Source organism: Balaenoptera ricei, chromosome 14, assembly GCF_028023285.1.
Source record: "Balaenoptera ricei isolate mBalRic1 chromosome 14, mBalRic1.hap2, whole genome shotgun sequence".
NCBI classification, from domain to species: Eukaryota; Metazoa; Chordata; class Mammalia; order Artiodactyla; family Balaenopteridae; genus Balaenoptera; species Balaenoptera ricei.
In genome coordinates this window covers 93785198-93801257 of record NC_082652.1, presented here as the reverse complement: position 1 = coordinate 93801257, position 16060 = coordinate 93785198, and the positions used below count along the sequence as shown (strand labels likewise).

The 16060-nt window shown below is 58.4% G+C and overlaps 1 long non-coding RNA gene across 1 annotated transcript in view; it reads left to right on the top strand.

Annotated features, from left to right (window-relative positions):
* LOC132347476 (uncharacterized) overlaps positions 1–15675 on the top strand; it is a 32957-nt gene extending 17282 nt beyond the window's left edge. The window contains exons 2-3 of the long non-coding RNA XR_009497204.1: positions 12119–12233; positions 14985–15675. This is a non-coding gene — a long non-coding RNA (uncharacterized LOC132347476). The remainder of the gene's footprint in view (positions 1–12118; positions 12234–14984) is intronic.
* Positions 15676–16060: the final 385 nt, after the last annotated feature.

Genomic DNA, 16060 nt, shown 5'->3' with positions numbered 1-16060 from the left:
ATGGGGGTGGATGGTGGTGGCCGCACAACAGCGTGAATGTGCTTAAAATGCCACTGGGCTGTGCGCTTAAAATGCTCAAGATGGAAGATTGTACGCGTAGCTTGCCACAGTTTTAAACCCAGGGAAGGAGCTCGCCGTTACAGGAAGGACTTGCACACACCGGCGCGTCGTTGGGCACTCCGCCGAGGTTGCTCTGCGGTGAGGACCTCGTCTGCAGGGCTCGTGGGGCGCAGGGCTCCTCTGAAGGCCCCGCTCCTCCGGAGGCAAAGACACGAAACGTGGGGGCTTTGTTTTGATTCTCTCCTTCAGACGGGAAGGAGGAATTCCAGCATCACAGCGAGACGCTAGGACCAGCACTCGGAGCTGGTGTTTCAGGCACAGGGGGGGACAGAGGCCCCATCAGGGTGTCAACCCGCAGGGTCCCCTGGGAGAAGCTGCGTGCCCCACATAGCGCTCGCTGGACGTGCGTGGGGGCCACGTCCTCTGTGCCCTCTCGCAGCCCTTTTCACTCCGCGTAGTATGGCCGGCCACATTCCATCCATCCCGTGAAAGGAATCTGTGACATGTTTTAAGTGGATGTCATTCTTTTTCTCAAGTCCCATAAAACCTGCCCTAATGGTCCAAGGCCTTTTCCTCCCACTCAGACTCCCAGTGGGAAAGTCTCCGGCTGCCAGGAGCCTGCTCGTGGGCCCCTGTCCTCCTGCCGACTCAGGCTCGGGGCCTCCCCCGAACAAAGGGCCGCCACACCTCGCAGACACGTGCTGCAGTTGAGGGAGGTGTCCTCAGAGCGTTCCCACGCCATCGGAAGCGTCTCTTAGCCCAAGTCGCTGGTTTGAGGACGGAAAGCACAGCTAGAACAATTCGAAGAGCAGGGCAACCCGCCAGCTTACACGGAAGCAAAATAAATGCTCTTTTCTTACAGAAACTTCTCAAGAAATGTTACTTCTCAGGAAATGTTTTCGCTGAAACATTTAAGTCTATAAAAACTTTTTAGATCGGAGTTTCTTATTTACAGTTTCCAAACGTTGGCAAAGTGTGCCTCGGCCCAGATGCCTGGCAGGGGAGATCAGAGCTGAACAGAAATTTCTCACTTTAAAACAGAGACATTTAAAACCGATAACATTTTTCACAAGGTTGGTGACAACGCCAGGTGGACGCGCCCCTTCCAGGCACCTTCTTTTCTGATTCTGGCCCGGAGAGAAGCAGGGCCTCAGGGCTACCAGCAGGAGGCCTTGGAGAGGCAACTGTGGAACCTTGCGAGAAAAACCTGGAATCCGCCCAATTTCAGAGACTTCAGAGGCACTGGCAGCTCAGAAACCCGTTGACCAGCTCGGAAGCTGAGCTTTCCATCGAGCTCCTCTCCAGACCCTGGGCTGTGACGTTGATGTGGATGGGAGCCTGGGGGCCCTGCTGTTTTCTCGGGGGGCCTCTCTCTGAGCCCCTCCCTGGCCTCTGCCCCATCACAGCGACTAGAGGGGCCGTTCCTGCTAGAGGCCACAGGCAGCCCGAGGCCCACCCGCACGAGGCTGGGCCGCTGTTCATCCCCCAGTGCCCGTCAGGGGCCAGGGGCCCAGTCCTCCCCCAAGTCTTCCAAGAGCCGACCCCCACCCCTCCGCCTCACTGAGGCAACGGGGGCAAGTCAGAGCTGCCCGTGGCCCGCGGGGCCCAGGCTCAGGGGCGAGGTCGCCGCTGTGGGCACGTCTGGGGCGGGTTTCTGGCCTGGAGCAGTGTGAGCCTGACACCACGTGCTCAGGTAAAATGGGGGCAGGGTCCCCGTCTGAAGGGCGTGGGTGCCGCCTTCTGGCTCCGGAGGCCCCTGCGCCGCGTGCCTGCTCAGGCCTCCCCGTGGTCCATGCCGGCCGGTGCTCAGTGCCAGGGCCTGTGGGGTCAGAGGGCTGGGCCTCGACGGCCCCTGCACCTTGTGTTCCGGCCCGCGTCTGCCTGCCCTGCAGCTGTGGCCAGAGGAGGCGGCGGCCCTGCATGGCTGTGGCTGGGACGCACCGACGGCCCCTTGTGCCCTGCTGTCACTCTCCTCAGCGCCCTCCGCAGAGCCGCGCCATCTGACTGGCTCTCTGCCCCCTCTCACCTCGGGCGCTGGGCCCTGAGGGACGTTCGCCTCCCACGTGGAGCTCGATGGTCCCAGGCCCTCGCTGTGAGTCCTCCGGGGTCACCCTCCTGGGGTGACTCAGCCTGGGGTCAATCTTCCTGGGTCACCCTCCTGGGATCACCCTCCTGGGGTCACTTCTCCTAGGGTCACTTCTCCTGGGTCACTTCTCCTGGGGTCACCCTCCTGGGGTCACCCCTCCTGGGGTCACTCTCCTGGGGTCACTCTCCTGGGGCCACCCCTCCTGGGGTCACTCTCCTGGGGTCACTCCTCCTGGGTCACCCTCCTGGGATCAACCTCCGGGGTCATCCTTCTGGGGTCACCCTCCTGGGTCACCTTCCTGGGGTCACTCTCCTGGGGTCACTCCTCCTGGGGTCACTCCTCCTGGGGTCACTCTCCTGGGGTCACTCCTCCTGGGGTTACTTCTCCTGGGGTCACCCTCTGGGGTCACTCTCCTGGGGTCACTCTCCTGGGATCACTCTCCTGGGGTTACCCTCCTGGGGTCACCCTCCTGGGGTCACTCTCCTGGGGCCACCCCTCCTGGGTCACCCTCCTGGGATCAACCTCCGGGGTCACCCTTCTGGGGTCACTCTCCTGGAGTCACGCCTCCTGGGGTCACTCTCCTGGGGTCACCCTCCTGGGTCACCTTCCTGGGGTCACTCTCCTGGAGTCACGCCTCCTGGGGTCACTCTCCTGGGGTCACTCTCCTGGGGCCACCCCTCCTGGGGTCACTCCTCCTGAGTCACCCTCCTGGGATCAACCTCCGGGGTCACCCTTCTGGGGTCACTCTCCTGGAGTCACGCCTCCTGGGGTCACTCTCCTGGGGTCACCCTCCTGGGGTCACTTCGCGTCGACGCCCGTGTCTGTGGTCAGGGCGCCTTCTGAACCGCCATGCGGGTGGAGGATGGGTGACCTTCTGGTCAGTTTTCACGTCAAGGCCACATGGATGACCCCTGCACAGCAGGGGCTCGGGGACGCTGGTTGATGAGCGGCTACGTGATAGAGCAAGCGACTGAAGGATGAGGAGCGTCCCTCAGGCAGAAGAGCCACCGGGAAAGACAGACAGAGGGGAGGTGTTTAGAAACGCAGCCTAAAGAGTGTAACACGTTCCTTCATGAAGATTGTGTCACGTGTTATAGATATTGAAATGTAGCACATAAATTACTTTCCCTGAACGTAGAATTTTGCTGCGAGATGGCCTGAGCCTTGTACCTGAGAGTTTTGCCCTAAGTAGAAGTCGTTCCACATCTATTGACATCGTGGTGTCCCTGAGGAGGCCACCCCCCACCCCCTGGCCGGCAGCAAACCTGCCGCAGAAGCAGGATGTGGTCCAGCCCTTTATAAGATACCCCACATTCATATTTGTCCCATATTCATGTCTTCATTTAGATTTTGGGATTTTTTTTAGTGTCAGAATTCGTATTTAATTTATTTTACTTATACTTCTGCTTTTTTGTTTTGGATCGTTTATTTTTCTGATGTTTCCTAGATGTTTCAAATTCCTAGAACATTCCTACAAGCTCTTTGGACCCCATCACGCTAATAAAAAATTTATTTAAAAATACAAGTATAAACTAACATTGAATGTAACTTGCCTTAGTTTCTTTAGTCCCCCATCCCGTGGAAACCTGCTCTCATGCGTCAGAAGCAGGAAAATATTGTGAAGCCTGGCAGACAACGCCCAGCACAAACCGCCGTCCGAGCGCTGACTGTGCCACAGGACGAGGGAAGTTCTCATGCCCGCAGACCTGGGGTCCTGGGAGGTGACTCACACGCCGTCGCCGGGCAGGAACAAGGCCCGCTGGACACGGGGGCCCCTCGAGAGGTCGGCCACAGCACGAGACCCTCTCACCGTCCACTTTTCTGTTTTGCCTTTAAGGTTTTTCACCCCAAAAGTATGAAAAGCTCATAACGCCAAGATACAAGCATAAAACGACAAGCACAGTTAAAATTCAACATTAACAAAAACTGATTCAAGGCGGCAATTCTGCGTCCCTGGACTCAGACACGAGTTTCAGCCTTGAGCTCGGGCGGCGGGGGGCCCGAAGCACGGCTGTCCCCTCGGGCCTCAGGGTCTCGAGGGGCCCCGGGTCTCAGACCTGAGCGCTTACCCTGAGGGCCCGTGACGCGAGCCGCTCACAGAGGGATTTGCCGACCACCCCACCTCCCGTTGTCCCTGTGCGCCTCCCGTGCCCCCAGGCCCCACGTTACTGCTCTGCTGGCCTTGGGGCCGAGGAGGGGCTGCACTGGCTGCGTGGCCCACGCGGGAGGGAACACGAGCCGGACGTCGGCGCTGACTCCGGGGACCTGGAAGGACAGCAGAGCTTCTGTTCCAGCCACCGAGGCCTCTGCCGGCTGCCCGCTGTCCCCCGCCGGCTGGGTGTATCTGGGGACGTGTAGTCAAGGGGTCGGAGTGGGGTGGTGTCCAGGAAGGGACGACGGCCTGCCTTTCTCGGCAGGACAGGCCCAGCTGCGAGACCACCGAGTGGGCGCATCCCCCATCCCGGGCCCTTGAAGGGTCTGTCAGCGGCGAGCGGGGCCGGCCCGTCTGCCCCCGGCAGGGCAGCGCCCGGCGGCCTGGGTGAGCTATCCAGGCCCACTGTGTGCCAGGCAATGTCTGGGGCTGTGTTCACACCAGGGGACGCAATGGGGACCTCAGTTCAGGAGACAGGCAGGGAGCAAAGCAGGGGCTTGTCAGGTGGGAAACAAGCCACCGAGAAAAGGAACCAGGGGAGGGAGCGCTGGGGGCAGGGGGCAGATTTAAGTAGGACAGACAGGGCAAAGGTCAGCGGGAGGTGGGGAAGGCACATGGGCGTCCTGGGCGGGAGGGACTTCCCACCACATCTGGTGCCTTTGGAGCAGCGGTGGGGGGCCGTGCAGGAGGGGCCCACGCGGAGGGGCGGGGCGCGGCCCCCGTGAGGACAACGGGTGGGAGGTGCTGAGGGCGGGAGATGATGCCGCCTGGAAAAATGCCCGGGGGCCAATCCTCCCTCTCACCCCGCCCCCTGCTGCAGTCCCAGGGCCCTGGGACGGCCCCGGGTCAAAGGTCAACATGCCGGCAGTCCTAGTGTCGCTTCCTGTGTCCTGGAACATTGGGCCGCACGGCAAGCCAACCCAGTGGTTCTGGGGGCCGTTTAGGACTCGGAGGGGGGCCGGGTGTTGAGAAGCTGGACACCCACGGAGCCCGAGGTGTTCACAGGGCAGCAAATTAAAGCCATGGTGACCTCTGACCCCGGCCATGAGAGGTCGCAGCCCTGCTAGCCCCTCCGCTGGGCGCCATGTGCCACGATCCCCGAAACATTCGCGTGCTCTGGTCGGTAATTCCACGTCCTTGAGTAATTCCCAGGGGAGACTAGATGGCCCTCGCGTTGACGCACGTGAGGTGTTCTCTGCAGCATCGTCTGTAATCTCACAGCAACCACATTTTCAAAGGATGGTCCTGCCGTGGGAAAACGGTGCAGGTGCTCGGAGATCAAGGGCCCGGCCTCGAGGGTATGGCCCCTCTCACGGGGGATCTGGGGACCAGGGCTCCGGACCCGGGACAGACGCCCCCCTTGCTGTTCGGGGCTGGAGTTTGGCCCCGGCTGCACTGAGCGGTAGTCCTGGCCTGTACAGGCACACACACGCCGCTCACACGCATGCATGCACACGCACACACACGCACACGGTCACAGGCACACGCACGGCTGGGAGAACACGCAGGAGCGTTAACCTTGCTGCATCTGGGAAGTGATGCTCTGGGTGACCTCCAGTTGCTTTTATTTTTCTATACTTTCCCAAACTCCATAACGAGTATGCCTTCTTTTTCTGAGAAAAAAATGGGTATTTTAAAGAAGACTTAAGTGAGCACTTTGGTTGGACGTGAGGATGTCTCCCGACCCCCCTGTCTGTGCACTCGGCCCTGGGGACTCCTCGGAAGCGGCTTCTTGTTCAGCCGAGCTCTTGGGGTCACCGCTCAGGCTGGAATGTTCGGCCGGCCACCAGGAAGGTTTCCTGAGAGGCTCAGAGGCCTGGCCTCACCTCGCCTGGCCGCCTGGGCCCACCCCAGCCCGCCACCACCCCTCGGTCACACCCAAGTCTCCCGCCAGCACCCGGGACCCCTCAGACCCCGGTAACCACTGGGCCACCAGATGGGAAGTCTCGGGGAAGCCTGTGGTTTGTCGCTGATGTGACCTCGTTCTCAAGCCTGGGACAGTCTGTAGTTCTCAGCTTTTATTTCTTAATTTTGTGTTCAGTGTTTAAGGACATGGACATTCAAAACAGCTTTTACTTCTTCTTTCTTTTTCTCCCTAAATGACCTTAACTCAATGTTCTCTCACATGAAAAGTCACCACCGGGGGTTCCCCTAGGCGTCCTTGGAGAGAAGGAGCCACGGGACAGCTGGGCCCCGACCGCGGGGTGACCGGCAGGAGGAGCGCCAGGTTGTCCTGGCCGGGCCTGGGCTCCCACACTCTGCGGCCCTCCATTGGCCTGAGAGGAGATGTGACTTCTGGAGGCCCAGATGTGCTGATGGGTGGGTAGATCTGTGTGCGGTTCCAGCCTCTCACAGCGAGGACAGCGTAGGGACACGGCCCGAGGGCCCCCACCTCGCCGCCAGGCCGGCCGCGACCTCTGGCCTCTCCCAGCCGAGCCCTCCCAGCAGGCACCCTCATCGCCACCGAGTCAGTAGGCTTCCGTGTGCTCTCAGTCTTCTTATCTGAGGCACTGCTTCAAAGCTGAGTTCACAGTCCCCCAAAGGGGTAATTACAGGCCACAGATGCTTCAACAGATACTCCCGTGAAATCCACGAGGATTCACATGGTGCTTGCTGGGTTGCGGAAGCTGATTGAGGGGATGTGAGCTGGGCGTGAAGGCCGAGGCCTCCGCTGCCCTTCCCTCCTGGTGCCGTGGTCATGGCCGGTAGATTCTGGATTCTCCTCCTCCATCCTTTTTCCCTCCAATAAGTCAGGCATTTCTAGGAAAAACGCACCTTCAGTAACTCCTTCCTGGGATGAATTAACGAAGAACGGAAGTGCTGAGGAGGGCCCGCTGGAGGAGCTGAACTTCTGCTCAAAGCCCTGCGTCCTACCTTCCAGGTCCTGCCCAGCCCGGCAGCTCCGTCTTGGTCCCAGCCCCAAAGTGACAGCCGCACAGATGGGACCACACTAGCGCCTCGGACCAGTGGCCCAGACGGGTCAGCTTTCACTCTCGCTGTCTGTGCGTCACTGTGACTTGACACACATGCGCACACGTGCATGCATGTACACCCACTCACACGGGCACACACATGTACATGCATGCACACGCGCTCAGGAACACCCTGCACGCACACACACACAGGTGTAGTAGCTGTGCGATTCCCAGCCGGCGTGTCAGGAGCCCGGGGGGTCACAGGCTTTGCCTCGTGGTGGTGGGCTTACAGAGCACACCCCTCCTATTCCCGGGGCACTTTATTTCCCGTCCGCTTAATCGCTTGCCCTCACAAAGACAAAGGGAAACCGAGGCACGGGATCAGGGAGTGCCCTATGGCTCACTGCGGGGGCTGCAGCGGGACCCCGGGGCCCCCCGAGACGGGTCATGGGGCGCGCCCCGGGGCGTGCTGGGCTGCACACAGCTGTTAACGCCGCTCTGTTGTGCATCTGACGTGGGACCCAGAGTCGCCCTGCACACAGACCCACGCCAACAGTGGGCAGTCTGCGTGCCCTTCAACGTACACCCGACGGTCCCGGGGGCTCCCGAGACACGAGAAACACGCGCAGATGGATGGTGTTTTCCTGGACCGAGATCTGGAAGGCTGATTAGGCTTGAAGTAACTGATGAACTTTCCACATCCCCACCAGCATCTTCTCGTCCCTGGGAGACACACAAAAAGACAATTCAGTGTTAATTATGAACATACTAATTTCAAGCGAAAGCTCCCTAATGGTAACAGTAATGATAATAAAGATAGGGCACAGTTATTGAGTTACACGGCCTTCCGTGCTCCGCGACGTTCAAGGGGAAACTCTTTCTCTGTCAGAGGCTGGCCCCCCTTCAGGTCGGAGTTTATTTTAATTTTATGAAGTGTGTTCTCAAGCAGCATCTCTGCACCCCTGCCCGCCCCTCACCTTTCCGGGGGGCACCCGCTCCCCGATCTCCGAGCTACCTGCAGCCGCCTCCCCCACCTCTGAGGCACTAGCTGCCCTCGCTGCCTTCTGGGTGCTAATCGTCGGCACGTCTGTTCAGCCCTGTCCCCACCACAGGCACGGTCCCCACTGGACACTTCAGCCTGGGGCCAGCTGATGGCTCTCCCCCAGCTTCCACCCCCTGAGAATCGACGCGGATCGCCGGACTCTTCCGAGGCGCCACCCCGAGGCGCTGCGTTGACTTCCAGCCCCCAGGGTTGCTCTGGAGCCCGAAACCCACCCTCTGCGTGCCCCTGGCCCCTGGGCTCCATTCCTTCTGCCCGAGCGCTGGTTGGCCGGGGGGGGGGGTCTCGGCGCGGGACCCTCGAGGTCTCTGCCTGGAAACTCACGCCTTCAGTTCTGGGAAATTGTTCTCGATTGTTGGTCGACTTCTTCCTGTGCACCCTAACTGCTCCCCTTTCTGGGGCTCCTGGTCTTGGGGCTCTCTGAGCCTTTCTTTCCTGTTTTTGATCTCGTCGTCTTTTAGCTGTACTCCTGGTAGATTTTCTTAACATTCGTCACCATGTTTCTGATTTCTAGGCTCCTTGTGTTTGCTGTTGTAAACACTGTGTCTTGATGACATTTCCTGCCTGGGACACCTTTCTGAGGGGAACGATATCAAGGTTTTCTCCCTGCACGGTGTCTACTTACGTGCATAAGCTTTTGCAGGAGGTTTACCTTTATCATGTTAGCGCGTTTGCTCTGATGTTTGTCTGATTCTCTTTGAGAGGGAGGAACCAGGAGGCGTGATAGTGGGGTCTGCCTGCTGTGGGCTTCCTTTTGGGACATCTGGTTGGGGCACCCCAAGTCGGTAATTTTAGGACTCCTTCAGGCTGGTGGGACTCCCGGAGAAGGTGCTCTGGTCCTGGCCGGGGCCTGTCTGGAGACTTGGCGCCCAGCCTCGGGGACCCGCGGTGCTCGGCACCAGGCAGCGTGGCTGTCTCAAAGGCCACCGCCACAAATCCACCCACTTCCCAGTCTGTCTCCTCTGGGCCCTTTTGTTTTACAGTATCTCTGTACTGAATTTCAGCAGAAAGAAACTGAATTTCAGGAAAGAACAAAAGTAGACGTGTTTTCACTCTGCATCTTCTCCAGGCCGGGTTCCTTCTAAAGGCACCATTTTCAATTCTTTACCTCGAACCAGAGATTCAATGACAACAAAACAACGTTCACCCCAACCTACGTTATGTTTCAGTAGATTTCCCGTATCATTCCATTCTGCCCCAAAACTTCCTTCTTGCCCTCCTGGGGCCTTGTGGGCCTGAGGATTCCTTTCCTACGGCCTGAGGCAGAGCTCCCGGCGCCTGGGCAGCCCTCGGCTGGAGGAGGGGCTCCAGGAGAGCCAGTGCACACGGCCGCGTCCTCGTCTACACTCTTCGGCTGGGCTTTAGGGGAACGTGAGGCAAGGCTGTGCGTTCTGTTCCCGTCGGGGCGCCGCGAGCGTGGCGAGGACCCTGGTAACTGCCCGCCGTCACTTCCCACTGGACGGTGCCCCCCTGCCGGTCGTTCGCCCACAAACAAGCTTGGGTCTGGGGTCAGGGAGGTGCAGCAGGAGGGTGGCCATTCGGGTCTGCCTGAATTCCGACTCCCCCGCCTCCTCCCGCCCCTCTCCTCCGGAGCACTTGGGCAGTCGGTCTTGAAATCTAGGCTTCATAAGTGGGACACGAGACCCAGGCCGGCGAGGGGTTCGTTTCCCAAGGCCCCGGCCACCCTGACTCTCCTCCTCGGGTCCCAGGAAGCGAGGTGTGGGAGCGGCTGTCTGTCCGTCCCAGGGGCTGTCCTCAAGGCCCAGGGCCTGCCACCACCGTCCTTGAGGCTCTGGTGTGAACACGGAGTCCCAGCTCAGAGGCCTCGGAGAGGCTTTCCACCGCAGCCCGGGGGTCTCGCCCGCCACCCCGGCCAGCCGGCCCACTTTCTCCCGTCTGGGCTCCTCCGGCCGGGCCTGACTCCACCGCTTTCCCCGGACGGTTTCCTGCTTGGGTCTCTCCTCTCACCGCGAGGCTATCGTCCTCGGAGGTCCAGGGCGTCTGACCTCACCTGAACCCCAGCCTGGCTCTGCATCCCCGGATACTGCATTTCCAGCGGAAGAGAGGGGCTGAAACTCCGGTTTCAAATTCCAGCGGAAGCCTGACCCCTGCGTATCTGGGTGTTAGAAACGAGTGTCTTCACTGACTGGTCACTGCACTGGAGGGGCAGAGCCACTCTGCATGGCCAGATGGCCAGTGCTGGACCCAGCCTGTCAAGCTGGCTTCACGTCAGGCCGGCCCTGGGCCGGGGGTGGGCGTGTCCGCGCTGCCAGCTGTCTGTTAGGGGCCTTTAAACACAGACTTCTCCCAAATGCAGATTCCAAAAGTGGGTGGGAACCTGCGGTGACTTCCTGATGGCCGTGGCCAGGGCCGCGGTGCAGTTATTCTTAGCCGGGGGGCCACGTGGACACTAATGGGGACCAGCTGTCGCAGCCGAGCCTCTGTGCAATTGACGCATCTCAGAGGCCACGATCATGTCCCGAGAGCAACACACAGAGATGAAGGACCATCAGGAACTCTCCAGAGCCTGTCCCCAGGCCTCTGCGGGCGAGGAGCTCTGTCCACCCGAAGAGGCCTTTTGGAAGGTGGAAGTGACCAGACTTTATAAAGAGGCCATCTTGCTGACTGATCTAAATCTGGCCTAATTCCAGAAAGGTCGAAGGTAGATCAGATGAAATCAAATGCATGAAATGAATACGAAAAATCGAGACCCGAGAAACGGGCGGTGGGCCTGAGGCCCCTGGGGGATGTGCATGCTGGACGGAGGGCGCCGGTCTGGAGGCTGCCCCGGGGAGGGCTGCCACGTGCGCGGCCCCTCGAGGGGAGACTGGGGTCGGCTTCCCGCTGGGCCCGGGCCTCCCTCCGAGGGAACCACACACAGAGCGGGCCTCGGGCTCACGATCGCCAGCAAACGCGGGGCCGTCCGGGAGCGCAAGCAGGATGCCCGCCCCGGACGGGGCTCCTGCCAGGCGAGGGGTCTCTGGGCCCGACGGGGAAGGCGGCCCTGCCAGGGAGGGGGGCGCAGAGCCTCAGCCCCGCGTGTGTTTTCTCTGCATTTGGTGATGTGCGGCCACGATTTTCCCTCAGGAGCAGCTCGGGCTCGGTCTTGGCACCTGATGGGAACAAACCTCCAAGTTCTCACGGAGCCTGGAGGTGAATCGGGAACCAGACCCTTTGCCCCACGATGGCTGAGCGTCTGGGAGACAGTCCGTGCGAGGAGGACCCCAGGCTCCCAGCTCGAGCCCGTCTGGGATTTGTTTTGGCCGATGCCGTCCGCTAAGTGGTCTCTGTACCGTGTATTGAAGAAGCTGCCCTCCGCCCAGTGGCTTCCACGCGCCCTGGGTCTGAGGCTGTGCCGTCTGCCCCGCTCGCTCCGTCTGTCCAGGCCTGAGCTGGACCCTCACTCTTTCCAGGGCCGCATCTTCTTTAATCTCTCAGTGTGTTGGCAACACAATCCTCCTATAAGCACAGGATTTTTGTTTTTGTTTTGTTTTGCTTTGCCTTTCTTGTACTTTTCCAAGAAGAAAAATGAGCTTTTTCAAGTTCCAGCACAAAGGAATGAACTGACTCAGGCTTTAATCACTGTCTCTCAGAACCTGCTGCCGATGACGGACCCGAGACGGGGACGCGCTGGAGTTCCTCATTAGCGGGGCCCGGCCTGTGAGTCAAGGGCAGCAGGGCCTCGGTCGGGGCCCCTGCTCCCCAGACACCCAGCCTCGTGTCCCCCCACCTGCCAGGGCTTCCACAGGAATGCGGAAGGGGAAACTTCCAGCTTTTCTCTGAAAGAGGAAGCTTGGATCAATCATGAGTGTTTTTGGTTAGCTTATTGTTTCTTCTTTCCCCAGAAACCGCCCTCCACTGGTGACACATGTGAGCACAGAGTGGACCATCACCCAGGAAAGTCCCTCGGGACCCCAGGCCTCCCAGAGTTCCACATTTTCATTAAAAGCTCCTTTACAAGTAAGTGGACTCAACATTTACAAAGCAGGTTGTTGGTCTCTTGCAGCTGTTTGCTCTCAAAAGCGTGATGTTGTTGTTTTTAATATTTTAAATAGTCTCTTTAATACCAAGAGTTAGGCTGTCGATAGAAGTCTCATAAAACTGGCTTTCCCGTGGTGGATCTATTGTCCTGAAGTTCGTAATCTCTACCCACGGAAGAATAAGGCGGTGCTGCCCCTGTTAAAGCCATCCTCTTACGACTGCAAATTAGCAAATCTTTAACAAGACTCTGTGCGAGGGCTTCCCTGACATGATGCCACCTAGTGCTTTGCTTGGCCTAGGTGGGGTCTTCAAGGCTCTATGAAACTAAACTCTAACTTTTAACGTATACCCAGCTATATCGGTTAGGTTGCTGTTAAATCAAGCTCATCTGTACAATAATATAGTAAAGGAGATTTACGGGCCCCTGCGGCTGACAGGTCCAGGGCATCAGGTCAGGGATGGCTTGATCCAGCAGCTCAGTGATGACACCAAACAATTGCTTTTTTTTAAAGTCTTTCGGTTCTATCTCATCCTGAGGCTGGTTCTACTTGCCATCACGAGGGGGTCTCTGACAGCACCTGGGCCGTGAGAGTGAGGGTCTCCCGGTCCCAGTACTGGAGAGATCTGACGGGCACTCTCCTGGAAGAGCTTTGGGCCACATGTCCTCGTGGAAGCTCACTGATGTCAGGGGAGAACTGCGCTGGGCGACACCCCCAGGGCTGGGCTGGGTAGGCTTCCCAAATGCGTGTGTCACAAGGAGCAGCCTGTCCTGTGTGCACAGAACCTGGACCGATTCCCTCGTTTCTTGGTGTGTAAAATAATGGCGCTGAACTTACCAATCCCTGAGGGTCCTTTACACCCGGTTCTCATTCTCTCAGCCTCGGGCAGGGGTCTTGTCCTCGGAGCCAGTAGGCTGACAGAGACGCAGGCAGGGGCACAGGAAATGTCTTCCTCCTCTGTATTCAGGTGATTCTGGAGAATTCTAGAAACTGGAGTCTTCCCATCCCCAGGGCTTGTCTTATTAGTACTTGGATGGGGGGGATGGATTTGACTGTCCCCCACTTCATAGACGTGGACGCTGAGTCCCAGGGTTTCCTCTGTCATTGCCCGGCTCTGGGGGGCCCACCAGTCCTCGGCCTGGAGCATGGCCCCCTCGGACACGCTGTCCGCTTGTTGGAAGCTTGTCGTTCAGGCCCAGCCGAGGGTCAGTCCCTCCACCTCCCCCCACCCCACGATGGGCTCCTCCTTGGACTCCCAAGCCCCTGCTGACAGGTCAGGCTTTCCCGGGAGGCCCAGTGCTTCCTCTCCTGGTGCTGGCTCTCCACCCGGCCCAGAGCCAGCCCGGTCCACCCGTGCCCGCGCGCCTGGCCGCACAGGCCCAGCCCAGGACACAGGCCCGTAACCGCACTTGTGTGCGCGTCCGTCAAAAGGACCGCTGGCGCTGGGAATGCGTGCACATCACTTTCCAAGACTGAAAAAGCCTTTCCCCGCCTCCCCCTTTCCCAACAAAACACTTGGGGGAGGGGCTCCAAGCCCTCCGGCCATTCAGACCCCCAGAGGCATCGCGCAGGACCCTGCTCCCCTTGTTGGAGATATGGTTGCACAGGACTCACCAGCTCTGCCCGACGAGACCCCAAGGCGGGCGCGGGCGGGATGCCTCCCGAGGGCGTCTCCCGGGAAATGCACCTGCGGGCTGGCCGCAGAGTGGCCGCCGTGGGCCCAGACTGTGTGCCCCGTGCGTGGGCCGGGCTGCGGGGAGGCAGGGCCTCCCGCCTCCGCTGCTTTAACCCCCTGCCCCTCGCTGCAGCCTCAGGTCTTCACCAGAGGCCGCTTTTCTGCCGAATTTAAGGCACATAGACGGGTTCCCGGAAGGGAACAACTTTTAGTACATTATGGTGCAAGCGTGGTTCTTTATTTCTGTTTTTATTTTTTTTTTTAAATTGAAGTATACGTGACAAAGGAGTAGTTCTTTAAACCAACACCAAAGCTTGAACAGCAGCGGGCCCGAGGCCCAGGTGGCTTTCTGCTGCCCACCTCTGAGGGCACGGGTTCGAGAAGACAGTGGTCTGGGCCAGCGGGTGTGCAGATGCGGGCTTTTCAGGGAAAGTATCTGCAAAACAAATAAAATAAACCTGAAAGCAAGTTGGATTTATTTGTTATATTTACTGTTTCAAGATTGCATTATGTAGAGTTTCTTGATCTGCAAATGGCAAAAGAGAAAGTCAAAATTAAACATATATGTTATTTTAATGAAAATTGTGGTTATTGACTTTTGCTTAAAATAAATAAAAATGTTCCTGAATTTAACGGTAGCCGTGTCCTTGAAAAGCAGATTAGAAATAGAATTTTGCTAGAGTGTCTTGTTTAGCTATAATCTAACTACACGAGAAACTCTGGGAAGAGGGGTGAGTGTTAGTAAAACAATGAAATTCTCTAACCTCTTTGTTCCATTCACTTAGATTTTGGAATATGAGACTTCCTTAAATTAAGTCTCATCAGGCAACGAAAACCAAATTTAACTAACAGCGTCACGAGGTAGGCATTTGTCTTCTGGTCATAAAACCAGTACTTACTGTTACGAGAATGTTTAAGGCCAACAGTGGGGCTTTTACTAATCCTGCTGATATTCTAGTAAAAATTGCTGGTTGATTTGGGACTTCTTGTTTACATTGCGTTCCACTGTTAGAAGGGATTGCATCATCTACCCGTCAATTTAAAATTATTTTCCAGGTTATGGACACTACTCTGACGTATCGCCAGAGGATTCATATTCCAGACGAGTCCTGTCAGCTGCGGTGTCATCAGAAAATCGCTGGCAGCCGGAGCGGAGGGCGCTGGTCTCTGCCCCACTCACCGTATTGATCCAAAGATTTTCCTCATTATGCGGATCCAAACCGAGCACCGGCGACACCACCGTGACGTCTCATTGCGATGGTCATGGGGGCACGGGGCTCTCACGGGCTTGTCATCTGTCCCCCACTTGGGGACCCCAGGCCACCCTTTTAAAGAGCACGCTTGACCCCTGGGTGGCGGCAGCGTGGCCGGGAGGTCCGGGCACTGAGCACACCCGGGGCTCCAGGTCAGTGTGAGGCTGACCCCCGGCCTCCAGATGGGTCTGCACCCATGGCGTCGGCGCCCTGGGTTCCCTCGCATTCTGGTCCCCCGGGGTGCCGTCATCTTAATGTCCCTGCTGACACTTTGCCCCCAAAAGGAGGCTCGCTTTTGTTGACAGAGGGAGTCCACAAGAAATTATTTATTTTGACCCGCTTGGGAAATAACTCCTCTCTCAACAAGACCGACCAAACTCAGCCTCTCCTCCGTCAAAACCCAACGCAAACGCGCCAGCCTGCCTTTCCAATCCGTGTCTGAAATCCTGATCTTGACCTTGGCCCCACTGCTCTGCAGGTGTGGCCTCCTCCACTGGCTCACGCACTTGAAATGCCAGCTCAGCCGGCTCCCAGGGCGCCGAGGAAAGGCGCCCGCCCAGCGCAGGGCGCGGCCGAGCCGAGAGGCTGTGGGTTCCATCGGGTCCTTAGGTGACAGACGGCGAGCGACACGGTCAGACGTGTGGGTTTCATTGCTTGCATTACTATCAAAGTAATTTACAAATTACTGTCAAATTACTACCATTTTTATCAAAGTCATAAGAGAAAGTGCACTAGGTCGTGCAGCCCCCCGGCCCACCGTCTGCACCCTGAGGAGCAACGCCCACCTAGCGTTTCGCCCGCGTTTCTGGACGGCGGCCGAGGGCTCGGGCTCCCCGAGGGGCTTCCTGTCGGGCTGGGGGGGCTCGGCTCCCTGACCCC